At 33.6% G+C, this 20,836-nt stretch overlaps 1 protein-coding gene across 9 annotated transcripts in view; it reads right to left on the bottom strand.

Annotated features, from left to right (window-relative positions):
* Nucleotides 1-20,836, bottom strand: part of LOC134807808 (breast carcinoma-amplified sequence 4-like) — a 145,141-nt gene that overhangs the window by 68,632 nt on the left and 55,673 nt on the right. For 4 of the 9 annotated variants that reach the window (XM_063788996.1, XM_063789001.1, XM_063788998.1 and 1 more), the window contains 2 exons: nucleotides 12,863-12,925; nucleotides 5,282-5,379 (listed from right to left, as the gene is read on the bottom strand). The exons of 1 other annotated variant lie outside the window; for it this stretch is intronic. The gene's annotated coding sequence lies outside the window, so the exon portion shown is untranslated. The remainder of the gene's footprint in view (nucleotides 1-5,281; nucleotides 5,380-12,862; nucleotides 12,926-20,836) is intronic. 4 more of the 9 variants (XM_063789000.1, XM_063788995.1, XR_010149087.1 and 1 more) reach the window with 3 other exon arrangements.

The following is a 20,836-nucleotide window of genomic DNA, read 5'->3' as shown; positions in this document are numbered from 1 at the left end:
TGATTTCAAATTTTACAGCATAGGTAATTTAAAGTAAAAGTGTTACAGGAAAGGGGTCCTAATCCAGACCCCAAAAGTGGGTTCTTGGAATTCACACAAGAAAGAATTCAGTGCAAAGTAAAAGCAAGTTTATTGAGAAAGTACAGTGGTGAAAGGACTCCCTAGACAGAGTCGGACGTTCCTGAAAGCAAGAAGAGGAACGCATCCACCCTATGTACAATGTTTTTAAAAAATGATACACTGGATTTAGTGGGATTTATTAGAAATCTGCAAAGCTGGTTCTATATTAAAAAAAATCAATGTAATCCAACATATCAGCAGGCTAAGAAGGCAAATCACATGATTGTATCAATTGATGCAGAAAAGTCATTTGAGAAAAGCTAGCATCTATTTATAGTAATAATAATAACTCAGTACATTTTCAGTAGAAAGAAAATCTCAACTTGATAAAGATATATTTAAAAACCTAGAGGTAATATCATCCTTAATGTTGAAATATTTAGTGTTTCCACTTTAAGTGAAGAACATGGCAAGAAAAGGCAATTCTCGTCACTCTCATTCAACATAAAACTACAGTGAATCAAGTAAAAAAGAAATAAAAGGCACAAATTGGAAAGGAAGGAAAAACTGTCTCTATTTGTTGATGATACAATTATCTATGTAGAAAATTTCAAGTAGTTTGCAAAGTAGAAATGTTTTGTAGAACTAATATGAGAGTTAAGCAAGGTTGTAGCATATGAAAGTAGCACATGCATAGACACACACAGACAAAGGAATCACATTTCTAAATAGTAACAGTGAACATATCAAAACCAAAATTAAAATCACAATACCATTTATAATTTTTCCAAAAAAATTATAAAATACTTAGGTACAAACTGAACAAAACACGTACATTATCTATACACTAAAATTACAAAATGCTGATAAAAGAAATGAAAGAAGTACCAAATAAATGTAAAGGTATACCATACTCATAGGAAGAGCCAACATAATAAAGCTGTAATTTCTCTTCAAATTGATTCACAGGTTCAGTGATATTCCTATGAAAATCCCAACAAATTTTGTTGTTGTTGTTGTTGTTTTGTTTCATATTTTTACACTTTGACAAGCTCATTCTAAAATATTTATGGAAAGCTACAGGCCCTAGAATATCTAAAACAATTTTGAAAAAGAATAATATTGTCTTACCATATTGCTATATAATCATGAGAGTGTAGTACTGGTGGAAAAATGGGTCATAAATCAATAGAACAGACCAGAGAACCTAACATTAGACTCCTGCAAAGGCACAAAAGCTATTCAATGCAGAAAGCATCACCTTCTGCTTGTTTGTTTGTTTTTGAAGATAGGATCTTACTCTCTCATGCAGGCTGGAGTACAGTGGCATAATCATGGCTCACTGCAGCCTTAAACTCCTGGGCTAAGAGATCCTCTCACTGCAGTCCCCTAAATAGCTGGGACTATAGGTTCATGCCACCACACCTGATTAATTTATTTTTTTAAAAAACTATTGTAGAAATAAGGGTCTCACTACGTTGGCAAGGTTGGTCTTGAAATCTTGGCTTCAAGCAATCCTTCCACCTTGGCTTCCAAAAGTTCTGGGATTACAGGCATAAACCACCACATCCATCCAGCATAGCTTTTCAAACAAATGGTATCGCTGCAACAAGATATCCATAGGCCAAAAAAAAAAGTCTTGACCTTAACCTCATGCCTTATGCAAAAGTTAATATAAATAAATGTATCTTGTATTTCAATGCAAAATATAAGACTATCTTTTTGTGAAAAGTAGGAGAAAATCTTTGTAACCACAGTTAGGCAAAGACTTCTTAGGCTTGACACCAAAAGTACAAAGCATAAAAGGAAAAAACAGTGATAAATTGGACTTCATCAACATGAAAAACCCTTGCTCCATGAAAGGCCCTCTTAAGAGAATTGAAAAGATAACCTACAGTCTGGGAAACAAATAAATGCAAACCTCTTATTCAAATAAAGATTTTTATCTAAAATATATAAACAACTCAAAAACCTCACCAGATAAAAATGAACAATCCAGTCAGAAAATGGGAAAAAATGAATTGAATATACGTTTAACCCAACAGGATATCCAGATGGCAAATAAGCAAGAAAGATGTTGCACTTCATTAATCACTAGAAAATAGGAGGTTAAAATCACAATGAGCTATTCTAGCACACCTATCAGAATGGCTAATATTTAAAAATAAAACCATGATAATATCAAATGCTGACAGGAATGTGGAGAAATTGAATCATTCATACATTGCTGGTGAGAACATAAAATGATATAGTCATTCTGAAAATTATTTGGCAATTACTTATAAAATTAAAATGCTCTTACCATATGACCCAGCAATTGCACTTTCAGGCCTTTGTCTTAGAGAAATGACAACCTAACCTAACACCAAAACCTAAATAAATGTTCATAGCAGTTTTATTAATATTCATAGTATCCAAAATCTAGCAACAATCCTGTCCTTAAATGGCCAATGACTGAATAAACTGTGATTCATATGTACCACGGAACACTACTCAGGGATCAAGAAAACAAACTAGTAACATATGTAACAACCTGGAAAAAGCTCAAGGGCACTATGTTAAGTGGAAAAAAAAAGCCAATCTCAAGGGGTCATATACTGCATGATTCCATTTATATAATGTTTCTAAATGAAAAAAACTTTGTTATAGCCCCAAATTAGAAGTAATTTGATGTCCTTCAGCATGTGTATAGTAAACCAAGCTATGATACATTCATGCTATAGAATACTACTAAGGAATGAAATGAAAGAAAATATTAATATATGGGAAGCTGAGATGAATTATCATTAAATCATGCTGAATGAAAGAAGCCAATCCCAAAAGTTTACCTATTGCATAGCCTATATATAGATATATATATATATATATATATATATATATATATATATATATATATATATATTTTGAGATAGAGTTTTACTCTGTGGCCCAGGCTGGAGTGCAGTGGCTTGATCTCAGCTCACTACAACCTCTGCCTCCTAGGTTCAAGCTATTCTCATGCCTCAGCCTCCCAAGTAACTGGGTTGACCGGTGCCCACCACAAGGCCTGGCTAATTTTGTGCTTTTAGTAGAAACAAGGTTTCACCATGTTGGTCAGGCTGGTTTTGATCTCCCAACTTCAAGTGATCCACCCTCCTCAGTCTTCCAAAGTGCTGGGATTACAGGTGTCAGCCACCATGCCCAGCTCTGCATAGTCTAGCATTATAACATTTTTGAAACGGCCAATTTATAGAAATTGATAACAGATTAGTGGCTGCCAAGGAATAGGGACAGGCCAAGGGTTAGGGACAGATCAAGGGAGAGATATGGGTATGCTTATAAAAGCTCAATACAAAAGATCCTCTGAAGAATGGAAATATCTCATATCTTGACTGTACCCATGTCAAAATCCTGGTTGTGATATTGTATTACAGTTTTGCAAGATGTTACTATCAGGAAGGAAAATGGATAAAGCATTCCTAGGATCTCTCTGATATTTTATTACAACAGGCTGTGAATCTATAATTAACTCAGTATAAACATATTAATTAAAAAATACAACAGAGAGCTAAACAATATATTTGTACAAATCACTTTCTCTTGCACACTTTTAAAAGAAATAAAAGCAATAAAAAAATCAATTCTAGAAAAATCAAAATCAATCATGCCTAAATTGTAGAGAATACACTTAAAAATATGAAAAATGATTTCATTTAAACTAGACAAAACAGATATACCTTAATAAATGTATTCAAACTTACAGCAATTTTAAAGTTGACATGTTTCTTATATTAATAGAATAAAAGTGGCATAGTGTTATATATTAAATTGAAATAGAAAAGGTTGAATTAGCAGACATTTATTACATTTTAAAATAAAGTCTTAGCTTCGAATAAACCTGACTCTGACAAAAATATATTTCCATTTACAGGCAAAACACAAAGTCTATATACATAATTTTTCAACTCAATTCATTTTTAGTGTATTTTTACATCAGTAAGTGTATTTGCATTTTAATTGTTTTTATGATAGTCATCTATACATTTTAAAATCATTTCATTAAACATTTATACATGTTTTTACCTCATCGAAGCAAACTTGTTTTGTTGAAGGACCTGAAATTTTAACAGGTTTTTAAATATATTTGTCAGATATTTCCCCTATGTGAAGATTGCTGCTTTCCACATTTTTGAGATGCTGGAGGTCTTTCTTTCCCTTCTTCCTTCTTTCCTGACCATCCCTCTATTCCTTCTCCTGCCCTTCCTTTCTTTCTTCTTTGTCAATGTTATTGAAACATGACTTACATTTTAAAATGCCATTTTCTTGATTGCTTTTTAGAATGAATGTATCTCCATAAGACATTTGCTCATTAATATGTTCTTTTATTTTTGCTGAATAACCATGCCTCTCCTTTTTTCATGCTTAAACATAACACATGGGTATGTTAATATTATAAGATACACTAACATATGTTAGTGTGTATTGGTGTGTTAATATTATAACCAGGCCACTTCTTTAAACAATCTTCAAATATATATACATTTGAAGTTTTATTTGGAGATTTTTTTAAAGAAGAGGCATGATTAACACTTTGTGGATATATAGCAAAAGTCCCAAGAGAAATTTCTAGGTGGACTCCACAGGGTCTTTTATGATCTAAGCCACCATTGCCACTTGTGTTGCCAATCTAATATCAATGTGATTGTTGTCATTGTTGTCTTGGAAACATCTCCAAAAGATAACTCCTTTCATATTTCCTTGAATACATAATGAACAGCTTCCCTTTGAACAAATACACCTTGCCACCTTCTCAGATCATCTCAGCCAGAAACCTATTTTTTATGATTTTGTAGTATTGCATTCATGTCATAACATTCATTCCTTATCATAGAAGTTAAGAATGTAAGCTGTATTTAACCCCAAATTTGGCAAACTATTACATTTTTGACAAGGGAAACTTAGTCCTTTTGTCTCAGTTTGCTTATATATAATAGTAAAGGCTACCTCATAATGCATTTGGAGGATTAAAAGTGTTAAAATATGGAGAACTTTCATAATAGGATTGGAACATAGTGAGAGAAAACTAGAGTAACCTTATTTAAGCAAATTACCTTATATTAGACCTGTGTGTAAATGCCAGGTCTCTGCTACTATATTTCAAGCTCCTGTAGAGAAGAGACACTGTTGCAGTTTTATAACTCCAGAGTGACTAATATGTACTTTATGCTCCACAGATACTCACTTTTTATGCAGAAAATATGATTCTTTTCTTAGCATAGTATCTGATAAGCAGACTACAGATCAACTGTCGCTTCTTCAGAAAGTTCAGAAAGTTCTTCTCTAAAGTAAACCAAACGCTATTATTTTAATCTATGTTGTAATCATACATAACACAATTTTATATTTTTCTTTATGTATTTATTATCCTTACACACTGTCTGACATCTTGGATTTGATGTGTACCTAGCACCTGAAGAATATCTTACACATAGTAGATAATTACTTATTGAATAAATGAATATGATATTAGTTAACTTTATCTTTGTTGTTTTAGAGGCATGTATTTTTCAAGAATCATTGTCATTGCTACTAGTCTTTTAAAAAGTCACTTATCTGTCCTAATAAATCTGTTTGGATATGTTTAATGTGGATTTTTGATCCTTCTATTTATTTTCTAAATGGTATGCATATAATTTATTACATTCTATGCTGTAAGGAGTATTTTAAATTGATTTCTTCTATCTATTAGTATTTAATAGAGAAGATGATAATAGCCAAAAAGTTAACCATATCTTTTGGTCATAAATTTCTTAATTCATTTAGGACAAAGTTTATTAGGGCAGTATTCCAAAACCTTTTACTGCAACACACTGAAATTAAAGACAAATGCTACAATAATGTTATCTTTCAAAACTTCTTAGAATTATTCTGGGGAAAACTCCTTCACATTTACACAGACGTTTAACAGTTCATTTTAACAGTTCATTTCCACAAGTCTCATAGGTACTCTTTTACTTTCATGGTATGCTTATTTTGATCAAAGGTAGGTCCTGTATCCTACAAAACAAAGACATGACTGAAGGAAAAAAGGGCCTTTTTCTCTGTAAAAAGGGATCAATTATTCTCGCTACAAAGCCATTCTATTTCTAGCAAGTGAGCTCCAGGAGAAACTTCCTCTTGCTATTACTCATATAAAGAGAAAGAAGCAACGTAGAATTTTTGACAAATTACAAGAAATTCACAGATCATCCTTATTGTGTCTGCGAAGTATGCTAGTTATTAAGATGAGGCAGTACAACTGCTTACCAAGGTCCTGAAAGATGTGCTCACCAACCCAGAATAGGAATGGGGCCAGGCTTGGTGAGTTTCTGGCATAAAGAACTGTGGATGATATCCTAGGCCTTTTTTTTTAAATTGACACTCAAAATAGTACTTGAAATAATTTAATTTATTTTTCCCAGCTTTATTGAATTAGAGTCTACCAATAAAAATGTATTTATTTAAGATGTGAAACATGATGTTTTGACATACGTATATATTGTGAAATGATTAAATTCACACTGAAAGAAAATTGTGGACTGGCCTCTATATTAAGGTGGTGGGCATAGATAATACATGGAATTGAATCTGGCAAAATAGAACTGAAAGAGCTTTGAGAGGAAACAAAAAAAATCCAGTGTAGAGTTCCATGAGATCTCTGAGGGGAATCTTTTAAATTCTATTCTGAGTCTCAGTGTAATTTTTGCAAGGAGAGCTTCTGGATAACTAGGCCTCATGGTGGAAACATAAATAATTACAAAATACGAATGTACTAATTTGGTGTGAGGCAAATATAGTTTGGATACTTTTAGTTTCTCTATTTTGTGTGCATATTTAGTCTCATGTACTTCACTTGCCAGAAATGACTAGAAGAACAGTATTTGGTCACCGGATTGTTGTCAGTAAATGTATGACTTCTGATTAGCACCATACTAGGCATTGATTAATAATCTCAGGATCCAAACATAGAAGAAAGTATAAAAAAGAATTCACCTTTTTAAATCATGCAACCAATTGGATAAAATTACCCAAGGTTATTGATAATTGTAATAGACATTTGCCCACTTTTTCTTTAAATTATTCAAAATTAACAAGTTGAGTGCCTACTCTGTGTGAGGCACTGCGCTAAGCACCAGAAACAGAGCAGTTACCATCAAGATTCTTGCTCTCACTCAGCTTAAGGCATAACTATAATGAACTTTTTAAAATAAGAACATTAACAGCAATACATTAATACATTCATTATTTGCTCACGTAGTGTAATCTTAGTATATCTATGACATAGTCTGTTTTGAGTGTTAACTACAGAATTAATAATAAATTAGAAAAGCCTTAATACCCCTGCTGTTTTTTTAGAAAATTATGTCTAAAAATAAAATAATAATAATGATTAACCTAGTTTAAGAAATAAAAAACCACATTTAAAAATAAGAAACGATTTTTTCTTATCTTCCAATAATGAAGGGTGACTTAAAATAACTGAGGTGAATTCAAGCAGTAAGAAATGAAAAATAAAACAAAAAGGGAAGAATGAGCCCTAGTAGCCTTAATAGAGGAAGAAACGAGATGGCTACCACAAACGTCAGGCCCCAAGTACTGAAATCAGAGTAAGAACTTCTCATTCAACCTAGCTCCTATCTAATTTTTAAAATAAAAACTAATGCAAAAAAGAAAAAAATAATGTAAAAGAAAAGAACAAACTTAAAAATGATTTAAATTTATGATGCCAAGTAGGAAGTTAAGCCCTGGAGATTGAGTCATATGGAATGTGTGTAACTTCTGCTTGTTAGATTATAAATTAACGCTCTTCCTCATTATTCTTGTTCTGTAAGAGACTAGGAGAGATGAGAGACAAGACCCCCTACTCCTATTCCCGCTTATAATCACTGATCTTTGTTGCAGATTGTCTCTATACCTAACTCAGACCAGATGGCACAAAAGACACAATAACTGCTACATTTTCAGTGTGTCATGTTAACTCTAACTTTCTGGGGGGGGAAAAACAAACTCATCTAATCAGATTTTTTAAAGCTATGCATTAAGCTTTACATAGAGCAATGGTGAAATTCTGTCAAGCTTCTTGAAACTTTGTCTATATAAGTGATCCCAAACTTCTATACTTCCTATACTTCAAAACACACGTTTCCATTCTTTAAAATCTGTGGTTTCCAGGCAGCCATCCTCAAGTTTGGCACTTGAATAAATATTCTTTCTACTAGAATCTGACGCTTTTGATTAATTTAGGTTGACACTACAAAGTATCAATTCCAATTTTAATTGAGGAAAATTTCCTTCTAACTGTGAAGCATTTATAGGTTAATTTGAACATACTACCTACCTGCATATTGGTATTTTTGAACCTTAACTAATTTAAACAAGATCAAATGTTTAACACCAAGATGTATCTCTCCTACTCAGTTGTCTATGTCTGAACTCAGAATCATGAGGTTCTGCCCCATAAAACTATTTGTTTCTGTTCCAGTAATCAGATTACTGAAGTATTTGGCCCACCTTTTTATAATCACTGAAAGTCAGCAATTTACAGGAATGATAATAGCTCAATTCATGAGAAGCCAGTGCTATATGTCAGGGGTTATATGGAAGCAGCATTGCATAGTGTTTATTTGCTTTTAAAAGCAAACCTTTGGAGAACAAATGTTAAAATCTTAATTTTGCATGTGAGGTTTAAAGGGGTTAGGTGGATGGTGAGGTAACATGGTTACATGATTAGGAAGTGTAACTGAAGGTTACATGGTTAGGAAGTGATAAAGCCTAGCCACTGTGTCACAGAACACAAATGGTGACTAGTGAAGGAGATAGACTAACATGGCACATACCTCCTGGGAAATAGAGTTAGCATGAAAAAAAGTGTTGTCGGAGATAGAGTCAATTTTCCCAGAATTCTCAGAATCAGGACAGAAAGACAAGAATTTCAGATAGATAAAATGGGTATACAAGGTGTTGGGTCAATTTAACAATTAAAAGTAATTCAAAATGGTAGATCAGAAAATTTAAGTAGATAAACGCAATTGAAGAAAGAAAACAAAGCCAGAAATGATGACCAAGTCTATGGTATGGTGATACTCACTAGAAACTAACAAGTGAACAGGAATATGAATTTGGATTCTAGATATGGGGTTAGGACTCACTCCCAGGGGGCACAGAGAAATATCAAATATATAAAGTATACTTTTTCTGCTGCAGCCAATTGAGGCAGTCAGGTGGAGTGAAGTAGACTTTTATTTTCCAGACTGAGACGCAATGTCTAACAATAAAAAAAAAAGTACTACAAATTCACTAAAATAAACTTAGGAAAAAAGATTTAAAATCCTTATTAGAATATAAAATGCCAGTAGAATGACCTTGATAAATCAAGAGGAGAAGGGCATGATTAGAGAACGAGAGGGGTGAAGATGAACAGAAGCCAGGAGATAAAAATAGGCCAAAATGAAATAAGAAGTGAGACTTGTGAAATAAGCAAGCATTTTCCAGAAAGTAAAACACAATTGCCAAGTTGTGAAGTATATTGCAGACAGTAAATAAAATAAAAGTTGCTCTCTCCAAAATCAAATCTAGATGTACAGGACAAACCCAAGACTCTCCACAGAATATAAAAACAGAGAAACTACAACAACAAAAAGAAAGTTGATACATGCGGAGGGGCAAGAACTCAGAACTACTATTAACAGAGACAGGTGTTTCTAAAAAAGAGAAGAACAAATCGAGAACAGTAACTTAAGAACTAATCATAAGAAATCATTTTCTGACATGAGGTAAAATTTACGTATTCACATTGTGAAACCACTTTTGCAAAAATTATAACAGTGAGAGAAATCTGACATAAGTGACTCCATCTTTCTTCTAACTTCACAAGCTAACGGCCCTTGTTAAATTTAAAACAAAGGTGATAACATATTCTTCCCAAAACTAGCCTATTCCTTGGTCTGGGACCGAAATTACCTTTGTAAGACTAATGAAACCCCACAAGGTTAGGATTATGGGAGGGGCCTGAATTCTGCTAAATTTATACGTAGTTAAACAATAACCAGCCATTGTTCCCTAGCTTGCTTTTCTGTAATCCTCTACTGCTCATGTGTCATGAAGCCAGACGCCTTTAGATTTGTAACTTCTCCAATTGCTCTTATCACTATTGTCAAAACCTAAGATTGCTCTTTGAGACATTTTTCAGACTTCTGCATTTGGGCAGATGAGCTGATGCCAACCAGACCCATGACTTACACCAGAAAACTGGCTCAACCAGTCCTGTGACTCCCACCTGGAAACTGACTCAGTGCACAAAGACAGTTTGGACCCTGTTATAATTTCATCCCCAGCCAACCAGCAGCACCCAGTCCCTGCCTCCTCCCCTCCAAATTATCCTTAAAAACACTACCCTCTTAGCTCTAGAGGAGACAGATTTGAGAAGCGAGTCTCGTCCTACCCCTTGGCTTGGCCTCTGATCATTAAACTCTTTCTTTGCTGAAATACCTGCTGTTCTCAGTGCATTGACTTTTCTGGACATTGGGCAAGATAAACCCATCAGGCTGTTACAAATGCAAGTATTAATGATGTTTCAGACAAATGGCTTAAAGTAGGTTCTAACCAAGAAAGATAGTTTGGTTTTGTTGTTGTTTTCATTACTGTTAGTGCTGGAAGAACAAATTATAGTCCTAAGTACGCTGAGACAGTTGAAAATGAAGGTTAAATTTCACACATAAATCAGATTAGATTAAGATTTTTTTTTTTTTGCAACAGTACAAGCCAAGAGACAATGAATAAATGAACACATTTAGGGAAGAGGTATGTTTGAAGAATCTTACACCAAATCAAACTAAACTGTTGTCCATGTGGATGGCAACCAGGAAATATTCTCAAATAATGACTCATAAATAGCACTCATAGAACTCATGGAAAGGAATCACTGGAAGATAAATAAGAAAGAGCCAAAGGATAAGTAAATCTTATTTGTTCACATTGGCAAGGCCATACTACAAGCAAATGTAGGAATGATTTCTGGAATTAGAATTAATTAAAATAGCAATAAGCCTAAACTTATGTAACAAACTGTAAAACTGATTGTAAATATTGTTATAGACTAAATGTTTTTGTCTCTCCCAAATATAAATTTTGAAGTCCTAGCCCCCATTGTAATGGTATTTGGAAATGACACCTTTGGAAATTAGGTTTAGATGAGATCATGAGGGTGGGACTGCCATGACAAAATTAGTGCCCTTATAACAAGAGACACCAGAGAGATCACCCTCTTTCTCAAGAAGACTCAGCAAGGCAGCCATTTACAAACCAGGAAGAAGGCCCTCACTATAAACAAAACTTGCAGCCTAATCTTGGACTGCTAGCCACCAAAACTGTGAAAAACTACATGTCTATTGTTTAGTCCACCAAGTCCATGGTATTTTGCTATGGCAGCTAAAGCTAAGACAAATATCAATATCATTATCCATAAAAAATTATCCTATACATCATTTGAACAACAGTAATCTGAAAATAAAAGAACTATAGATTTTTTTGACATGTTGATGGGGCATGAAAGACAGAATTAAATTCATGATAATAAAGGAGTGAAGGGGGTTAGAAAGTCTTAATAGATAGCATTTATATATATATTTTGTGTGTATGTGTGTGTGTGTGTGTGTATATATATATATATATGTCATTGGTAATGGACTTGGATAGCCAAACCATTCTTTATTTTTAAATGGAACTGATAAATGTTGATAAATGCATATATAGTCAATTTATGAAGCAATATGGAAAGCATCCAAATATTAACTCTTCATACTTAAATACTTGTATAGATTTGTAGATTAACATAATTGATTAAAAAGCCTGATAAACCAAACTAAGCTAACAAATCAAAGTTACTTCACTAGTGCAAAGGAATTACGGGTGAAAATGAGACCCGTATAGAAAACATGATATAAATGGACTCTTTGTCTTCCTATGTTTGGCTTATTTCACTTAGTAAAATGTTCTCTAATTCCATCCATGTTTTTGCAAAGAACAGAATTTTCTTTTTTTTTAAGGCATAATAGTATTCCATTGTGTATATGTATCACACTTTACCCATTCATCCATCGATAGACATTTTGGTTGATTCTGTATCTTGGCTATTGTGAGTAGTGCTGCCGTGAACATGGAAGTGCCCATACCTCTCTGACATGCTGATTTTAAATCTATTGGGTATATACCCAGAAGTGGAGTTTCTGGATCATACAGTAATTCTATTTTTAGTTTTTTGAGGGACCTTCATACTGTCTTTCATGATGGTTTTACTGATTTACATTTCTACCATCAGTGTGCATGGATTTGTTATAGAACCATACTCGGGTCCACTACCTGGTGCACTAAGACCAGATATCCACACCGAGGTTTCTGGAGGAAGAAAGGAAAGCATTTATTTGCAGGGCACCAAGCAAGGAGGATCAGGCAGCTCACACTTAAGTCCCAATCTTTCCAATGGGCTAGCAGGTAAGGGTTTTTAAAGGCGGGGGTAAATTTCAGGAAAGCAGAGTTGCAGGAAAAATTATAAATCAATACATAGAGGCTATTGTTTTTGTCCTGAAAGACTGGGATATCTTGAAGCAGGAGCTTACAGACCATAGGTAGATTCAAAGATTTCCTCACTGGCAATTGGTTAAGGAAGATAAGCTTTGTTTGAAAATTTAACGTCAGCAGACATGTTTTGGCTCATGGCCGTGACTTTCTCCAGGCCCTGGAGGAGGAAATTTAGAACACTGGTGATCAGAGTTTGGTCTTCAGTTACCTCTTTCCTGAGGTCTACATGCTGGTGGACTGCTTGGTGGGGGTCCAGGTTTCTGAAAAACAACTCAGAGAGGAATGGTAAAATGTTATCTTTAGTTTCTATAGGGAACCAAACATCTCACAATTCTAGCTTCCTTCACTATTGTTTTAGGCTACTATTACATTCTTGTTTATCAAGTTGCTTATTTACCTTTCAGGGATAGCTAGTTGACGGCAATTTCCCTTGAAAGAACTCAAAATTTTCCTTTACTTTCAAGTTTGGTGGAAGCCCACAGGCCCCTAAGACAAGGTCCCTGCTCCATCTCAGGTTCCCTTTACTCCACACCCTTACCAATATTTATTATCTTTTGCCTTTTACAGTCACTCTGAGAGAAGTGAGCTGACATCACATTGCAGTTTTAATGCACATCACATCTTCCTAATGGTTAGTGATTTTGAGAATTTCTTCATGTATCTGTTATTCATCCATATGTGTTCTTTTGAGAAATGTTTATTCAAATTGTTTTCCCATTTCTTAACTGGATTTTTTTTTTTTTACTTTCTATGAAGTTGTTTGAGATTTTTATATATTTTTGTTAACAAATTCCTTATCAGATATATGCATTGCAATATTTTACCCAATCTAAGATTGTCTGTTCACTCTTAATTATTTCCTTTGTTGTATATATGATATCTAAAACAATTAAACTCATAGAAGCAGAGAGCAGAATGGTGGTTGCCAAAGGCTAAGGAGTGAGGGTAATGGTGAGATGATAGTCAAAGGGTACAGGGCTTAGGTTAGACAAGAGAAATTAATTTTTTTTGGATATCTATTGTACAACATGGTAAGTATAGCTAATAATTGATTTCTATACATTTCAAAATCATTAAGAGAGTAGGTCTGAAATATTCCTATTACAAAAAATGTTAAATACTTGTGATGAATATTTGAATGTTTGATTTAATTATTTCACATTATATTTAAAAAGCATAACATCTCAGTGTAACCCATAAATATATACAACTGTAATTTGTCGATGTACAATTAAAAAATAAAATATGGAAATGGAAACCTATTTTTCTGATAGTGATTTCATGACTTGTATGCTGAGATCAGGTGTACCAATATCAGTTATTTTATTACGTAAAAAATGGCTTTGAAAAAGTGCTCAGAGTCTCTGAGCAAAGGGTATAACACATGAATATATGTCTACCTACCTGCCCGTGACTCTACCAGTCCTAGAGCTGGACATTTGCTATGAGGGCTGTAAAAATTTGCATTTTCCATATTTGTTTTATTGTTTGTTCTATCTCAAAAGACTGGTTATCTATCTTTGGGGTTCCCTCTTTTTTTCATATTTTTAGGATTTATAAGAACATCTCCTGTGACATAAGGAGTCTAGACACAAAATATGAAAATTGATGTGACTAAAGATATAGCATTTACATCTTGCAATATGACAACAATTAACAGATGTTTGCCAACTGTGTGTTATTGAGTGTTAAGAACTATAGTAGATATTAGGTAGGATGGATGAACATTAACCAGACGGTTATTGTCTCAAAGGAGCTCCCAAATATGGAGAGTGCTGCAATAGCAGCATGTGCCTAGTATTGTAGCACATGGGAGAGAATGATGGCTAAGTGTACATGTGAACTTACAATGGTAGAGGAAGCGTGATGCTGTGGAAAGTGTTGGGCTTAAAGACATAGCCTTACACTGATGCAAGGGAGAAAGGAAGAGCAGAACTGGTAGAGGGAGTAGTAACAAGCAAGGGTATAACAAAATACATTCTCTTACCCAAACACAATGTCCTTTTGAACTAAACCAGAATGACTACATTGAACTCCAAGAGAAACCAAGTAAATGATCAATGGTTCATGGCTAAATCCAAGCTAAGGGGATATTGTCTAAGTGAACAGTAGTGGCCTGAAAAGATTATGAAATTAAGCAGGATCTAAATCAATGTTTACAAGTCAAAAGACATGCACTGTTTAGAAGCACAGACAACTGGGGAATTGAGGGGAAGGGGACTGGGGAAGTGGAAAATGAGCATGAAGCTGGATACAGTTAATTTCTCAGAGAAGCAAATAGTTGAAATGTCATTCTGAAACCTAGCGGCATTTTCACCTTTTACACATCTCTATGAGATGACATGACATACACCTAGGAGATTTCTCTTTTGCTATTTACTTTTCTATTCTGAAACTACGAGAGAGCCAAAGCAAAGGGAGTGTTGTCTGGAGAGTTAACCTTTTAAGTTTTCTGTACAAACTACTTTCATTCCCCATCAGTTCTGTGTTGGGCTTTAATTTCACCCTGAGTTACTAATGGTGAGCTTCTATCTTTTGCTTCTCAGACAATGGTAATCGTATAATCAGCTTCTAAAAAAAACTCTGGCCCCCAAAACACAATAAATGACAAATAGTTTTTCTGCTTTCTCTTCCTCATTTCTGGTAGATTTAGTCTTGAGGGAAAACATTTCTTTTAAAGTGAAAAAAAAAAGATTTTCCACCTTATAGTGTAGGAAGAATAACACTGATATTCATCATGACTCATATTAATCATGAGAATTTAAATCCTCTAACAAATTTAAACTGATTTCCTAAGAGTGTTTATTTATAAGCCTTCAACAATAAAAAAGACCTCTTCTTTCTGATCCATAATTTCTTCCCGGTGGATTGCGAATATTCCTACAGCTTCTACTAATGTCTAAATGGTGATGATTCTATAAATTTTCTCCGTGTCATTTATTTGCAGAATTATAGTTGTCTACAGGATATTTCCACTTTTATGTCTCATAATTATTTCAAACATTAAAAAATACTCAAAAGGTATGCATTTTAGGTCTTGTAAAATCCTCAGCCCCAGCCTCCTATTTATACTACCTGTCAATACCATGTTTTGAATTATGTTGTTCAGCTATAACACTGAGACCAAGCTATAAACACAAAAATATATTTCACTTTTTTCCTCTGGCTTTCTCCACTCATCACATCAATCTACCTCTTCACAAGACTACATGAATTGTATTTTTAAAAAATCTGTAAAATTTTGCCTCTCCTCTTTAGACCTTGCTTTTGACAATGTATGAAGTCTTCATCAGTTTTGACTTCCTGCAGTAGCCTCCACTGCACCATGCCATTCTTTATCAACTTCTGAAAAACTGTCAACTATTTCACTTTTCTGCTTAACATCCACAGTCTCTAATTGTCATGGAATAAATCCAAATTTTGTAGAGTTATCCTCTACAGGCTTGCCCAAGATGCTCACGACATTAATTGTTTAGGAATAGGGGTGGAAAGAGTCACTATATTAGTCTGTTTTCATGCTACTAATAAAGACATACCTGAGACTGGGTAATTTATAAAGAAAAGAGGTTTAATTGACTCACAGTTCCACATGGCTGGGGAAGCCTTAGGAAACTTACAATCATGGCAAAAAGGGAAGTAAATATGTCCTTCTTCACATGATAGCAGGAAGGAGAAGTGCCGAGAAAAGGGGGAAAAGCCCCTTAGAAAACCATGAGATCTCATGAGAACTCACTCACTATCACAAGAACGGCATGAGATTAACCATCCCCATGATTCAGTTACTTCCAGTGGGTCCCTCCCATGGCATGTGAGGATTATGACAATTCAAGATGAGATTTGGGTGGGGACACAGCCAAACCATGTCAGTCACTCATTCATACCTGTGTGACTTTCACACTGCTCCGTAACTCTCCTATACCCAGCTCTCTCTTTTCCTGTCACCCCTCATAATCTCATGTGTGAATATCTTTATATATTAACATCTCAAAATGCCACATTTTATTTAAAATAATTTGTTTCTCTGGCTTTCATAAAGTGTATGTACCTCAAAACAATTTATAATACTTCCTTTTCTCTTGCAGGGTCTCTGAAATATTTGTAGACTTGAACTCAACTGAATACAATTCACAAAATTCCATGCTTTTTTGCAATCCAGAAAATTATTTGTAAAGGACCTAAGGTTTCCTCAAGCATAGGTTAGGATATCTAGATTTTGTGCTTAAATATAATTTTGTTCATATGTCTATATATAATTTGAGCTTTGCATTGTAATTTGTACATTTACATATTTACTTTTAGTGAACAAAGAGAGGTATTTGTATATATGGACTTGTTAAATAACACTTCTTTCAGTAAACATCACTTGCTAGGCATTAAGTAATTTTTTTTATCACTGAAATTATACCCTGAAGTCTGTTAATGAAGAGGGCTGGCTGTAAGTTAAGCTTGAACATTTAAAATATTAGAATTTATCTCTAAACTCTTTATGCTGATACTGCTATCTTGACTTTTTTTTCTCCATTACTTCATGGATGATGTTCCCTAATCTACTCATCTTGCAAACTGTAGGTGTTGAGGAAGCATATCCATTTTAATTGAACTCTTAACCCATGGGAGAATTTCACTTATTTTCTTTTAATGGCATTTATGTTTTTAGCTTATTTAGTGCTTTTGATTATTTAGGAGAATCTCTTATGATTTATCTAGTAAAATGACATGATTAATGTTGTACATTATCCTTTCTTTAATATGATTTTACAAGTAGAAAAAAGCATCTGGAGTTGATCGCAACATTACATTGAGCATCAGTGGTGCATGCAAAGCAGCTCAGACTAGTGCTAGGTATACAATTTCTCCTGTGAATACAGAAATCTACTGACTATTCAGGTTTTATGAAGACTGTCACCTCTTAGTCAGTTTGAAGAAATTAACAAAGGTAATTCTTTGTTAATTCAAGAGATCAAGGAATCCTTGTGTCTGTGATTTTATTGTATTTTACTGTAATTGTTTTTTACATGTAGACTTCAATTTTACTAACAGAGAACTTTTCTATAATTGTCTTGGGAAAGAGAAATCCACGGTGTTCTTCTTAACTCACCATAAGGTTGGCTGCCCTTCCACTCCCTAACTCACCCAGCCTATTCAGATTCTCCATCTTCAGTCATTTCATTTTTCCTTTTTTATATGTTGCCTGCTTTCCTATTTAAAAACATATATTATTATTGCTAGAAACACCCTAAAAGAAATTTCTAAATGCTAGGTTAAAAATCCCCAGATAAGAAATTTGTTGTACAGGTAAGAAAACAGTCTTTAGAGTGAGACTAAGCTTAGCTCATTTACTATATTTATCAACTGTGAGATCATAAGTAAACTTCCTTAGTTCTTTCTTTCAAAAAATTAGCAGAATTATTCACAACCCACATGATTGTTGTGGTGAGTAATTAAGATATTCATAAGGTGTATTAACCAACATATCTGGCAAATATTAAGTGCTTAAAACTATTGGTTATATTTACAATTATTGGGGCTAAGTTACTTTGTTTACATTCTGGCACTCTTTCTATTGAAGAAATATTCATTTAAATAAATATTTAAATTAAAAAAACAATGTTTTAACTTAAAAAATACAACTGTTCTGATTAAAAATGAAAGCCAAGGTATATATATTTATATTCCTCTCACTTTCAAGTGTATTGCACTTTGAATAAATTCCATATGGTAGAATAAACTAATAATAACAAAAAAACCTTGAAAACTAGAGTGTTAGGCCTCTGAGGCCAAGCTGAGCTATCATATCCCCTGTGACCTGCAGGAATACATCCAGATAGCCTGAAGCAAGTGAAGGATCACAAAAGAAGTGAAAATGGCTGGTTCCTGCCTTAATTTATGACGTTACCTTGTGAAATTCCTTCTCCTGGCTCAGAAGCTCCCCCACTGAGCACCTTGTGACCCTCACCCCTGCCCGCCAGAAAACAACCCCCTTTGACTGTAATTTTCTACTACCTACTCAAATCCTATAAAACTGCCCCACCCCTAACTCTCTTTGCTGACTGTCTTTTTGGACTCAGCCCGCCTGCACCCAGGTGACTAAAAAGCTTTATTGCTCACACAAAGCCTGTTTGGTGGTCTCTTAACATGGACACGCGTGACATAGAGTTGAAGATTTCAACAGCCCAAAAATTTAGATTTATTTCTGAACTGAAAATGTGAGTTATCATTTTAATGGATAAAGTCAATTAGAGGTAACAAAAAGGCAGCCTTGTATTTGACAACTGCAGAGAGCAGAAATCTTAAGTGGGGCAAAGATTGAAGAGATGAGTTAAAAATTGTCTGTGGAAGGAACACTCCCCAAATACAATCCTGCTTGCATAGCATTTGCTTTGGCCTACAGGTTAGGGCACATAATAAACCCTTTAAAGAAGCGGAGGGTATATTTGGGAAGGACATAGAATCTCAGAACGCAAATTACCATGCCATGATTTTGGTTTACTTTTGCATTGGAGCAAATGCCATTACTACCTCTCCCCTTTTATGCAAATAAAGTTAAGCTTGCCAGTCTATACTCTTCTAATTCTTAGAGACAGATTAAAGATAAAAAAATTCTTAGAGAGTGATAGAAGATAATAAATTTTTTTTTTAAATCCCCTTTCAGGATCCCCAGGATAAAGACAAAATTTTGAAATATTCCAAACGAATATTAATCCTTTCCCATTCATATTGGTAGTATACCCCATTTTCATGACTATAATTTGTTTTTCTACAGTTCTTATTATAGCTTTTGATAAACACTTTATATTATTTTCATTAAGTTTTTCAAACTCTTCTTTTACATGTTGCTCAGTCTTGTTTTATTTAAAGAATTTTTCTTTACCAAAAACATGTTACATAATCTCCATTTTTTTCCTATAAGCGTTCAATGTTTATTTTTTCTCAGACTATTTATAGAATGTAGATTGGTAATTTTCTCCTCTCCTGAATAACATGTATAACAGGTACTGGTAATAATTCTCTCTTAGATGAAATAAAAGTCTCATGCTCTATAAACATTGGTGAAATTTTGAAATTTTTTGGGAATATTGAATTTATAAATATGCTTTTGGATGTTTGTATCTTTCCATTCATAAACTTCAAATATCTTTCATTGTAGGACATTTCAGATAGATTTCTCAAAAATATTATAATTTTATCCATGAAGGTCTTATGCATATTTAGTTCAATTTATTTCTATGTACATCATACTTTTATCTTTATGAATGGGACCTTGAAAAGAGATATACTGTATATTTACTGTTTATAACTAGTATATAGATTATAATTGATTTCTAAAAGTTGATGTTACATCCAAAAACTTGCTAAGTTATTTAATGAAATCTTATATTTTATAGCTTCCTATAAGATTTTCTTTGATTATAGTTACATCATCTGTGAAAGAGACTGCTTTCTTCTTAATTTATATGTATGTTCTTCTTCCTCCACTAATTGTTATTCCCAGTACAAGAAAATTCTTTATTGTTTTCTTGAATTTAAATGGTCTTTCTAATATTTGCCAATGATAAATATATGTATTACATATTTGTGTACTCTCTTTAAATAAGGAAGTTCTTTGCTATACCGAAATTGCTAAAAATGTGCTAAAATTTCTCACATACATAATATCTGCTAATAGGAAATCTAATGGATTTGCTTTTTTGCATCTCTTGATATAAATGTTTTTCTCATTTAGTGCTTTAATGTAGTACATTGCATCAATTGATATTCTAATTTATAAGTAATTCTTAGTGTGCTGAGAAAACTCATCTTTCTCATAAATTTCAGTTTTGCATGTACACAATTTTGTCTAACTTTATTTATGATTTGTAGCTCTCTATCCATAACTGAGTTTGCACTAAGTTATTTCCGTTGCATATGTCCTCTTCAGCTTGGGTTTCTCAAGAATGATCTAGACCAATAACAGAATTAGACACATCGCCTCGTGACTTAATCTATTAATATGTAACATTTGTGGAATATAGGCGCATTTTCATTCTTTGATGTTTGTAAAATTTCCCTCTGAGTTGTTTGGCAGGGATGATTTTTGGCATGTAGCTTTTAAGAACCGATTCAAATTTTTTAATGGTTATTTTTTCGCACTTTCTTTTCACAGTATTTTAATTTATATTTGCAAAGAATTAAGTATTTCAAA

Source organism: Pan troglodytes, chromosome 12 (genome assembly GCF_028858775.2).
Source record: "Pan troglodytes isolate AG18354 chromosome 12, NHGRI_mPanTro3-v2.0_pri, whole genome shotgun sequence".
NCBI classification, from domain to species: Eukaryota; Metazoa; Chordata; class Mammalia; order Primates; family Hominidae; genus Pan; species Pan troglodytes.
Note: the sequence above shows the minus strand (reverse complement) of the source record. Positions and strands in the feature narration are given on the sequence as shown.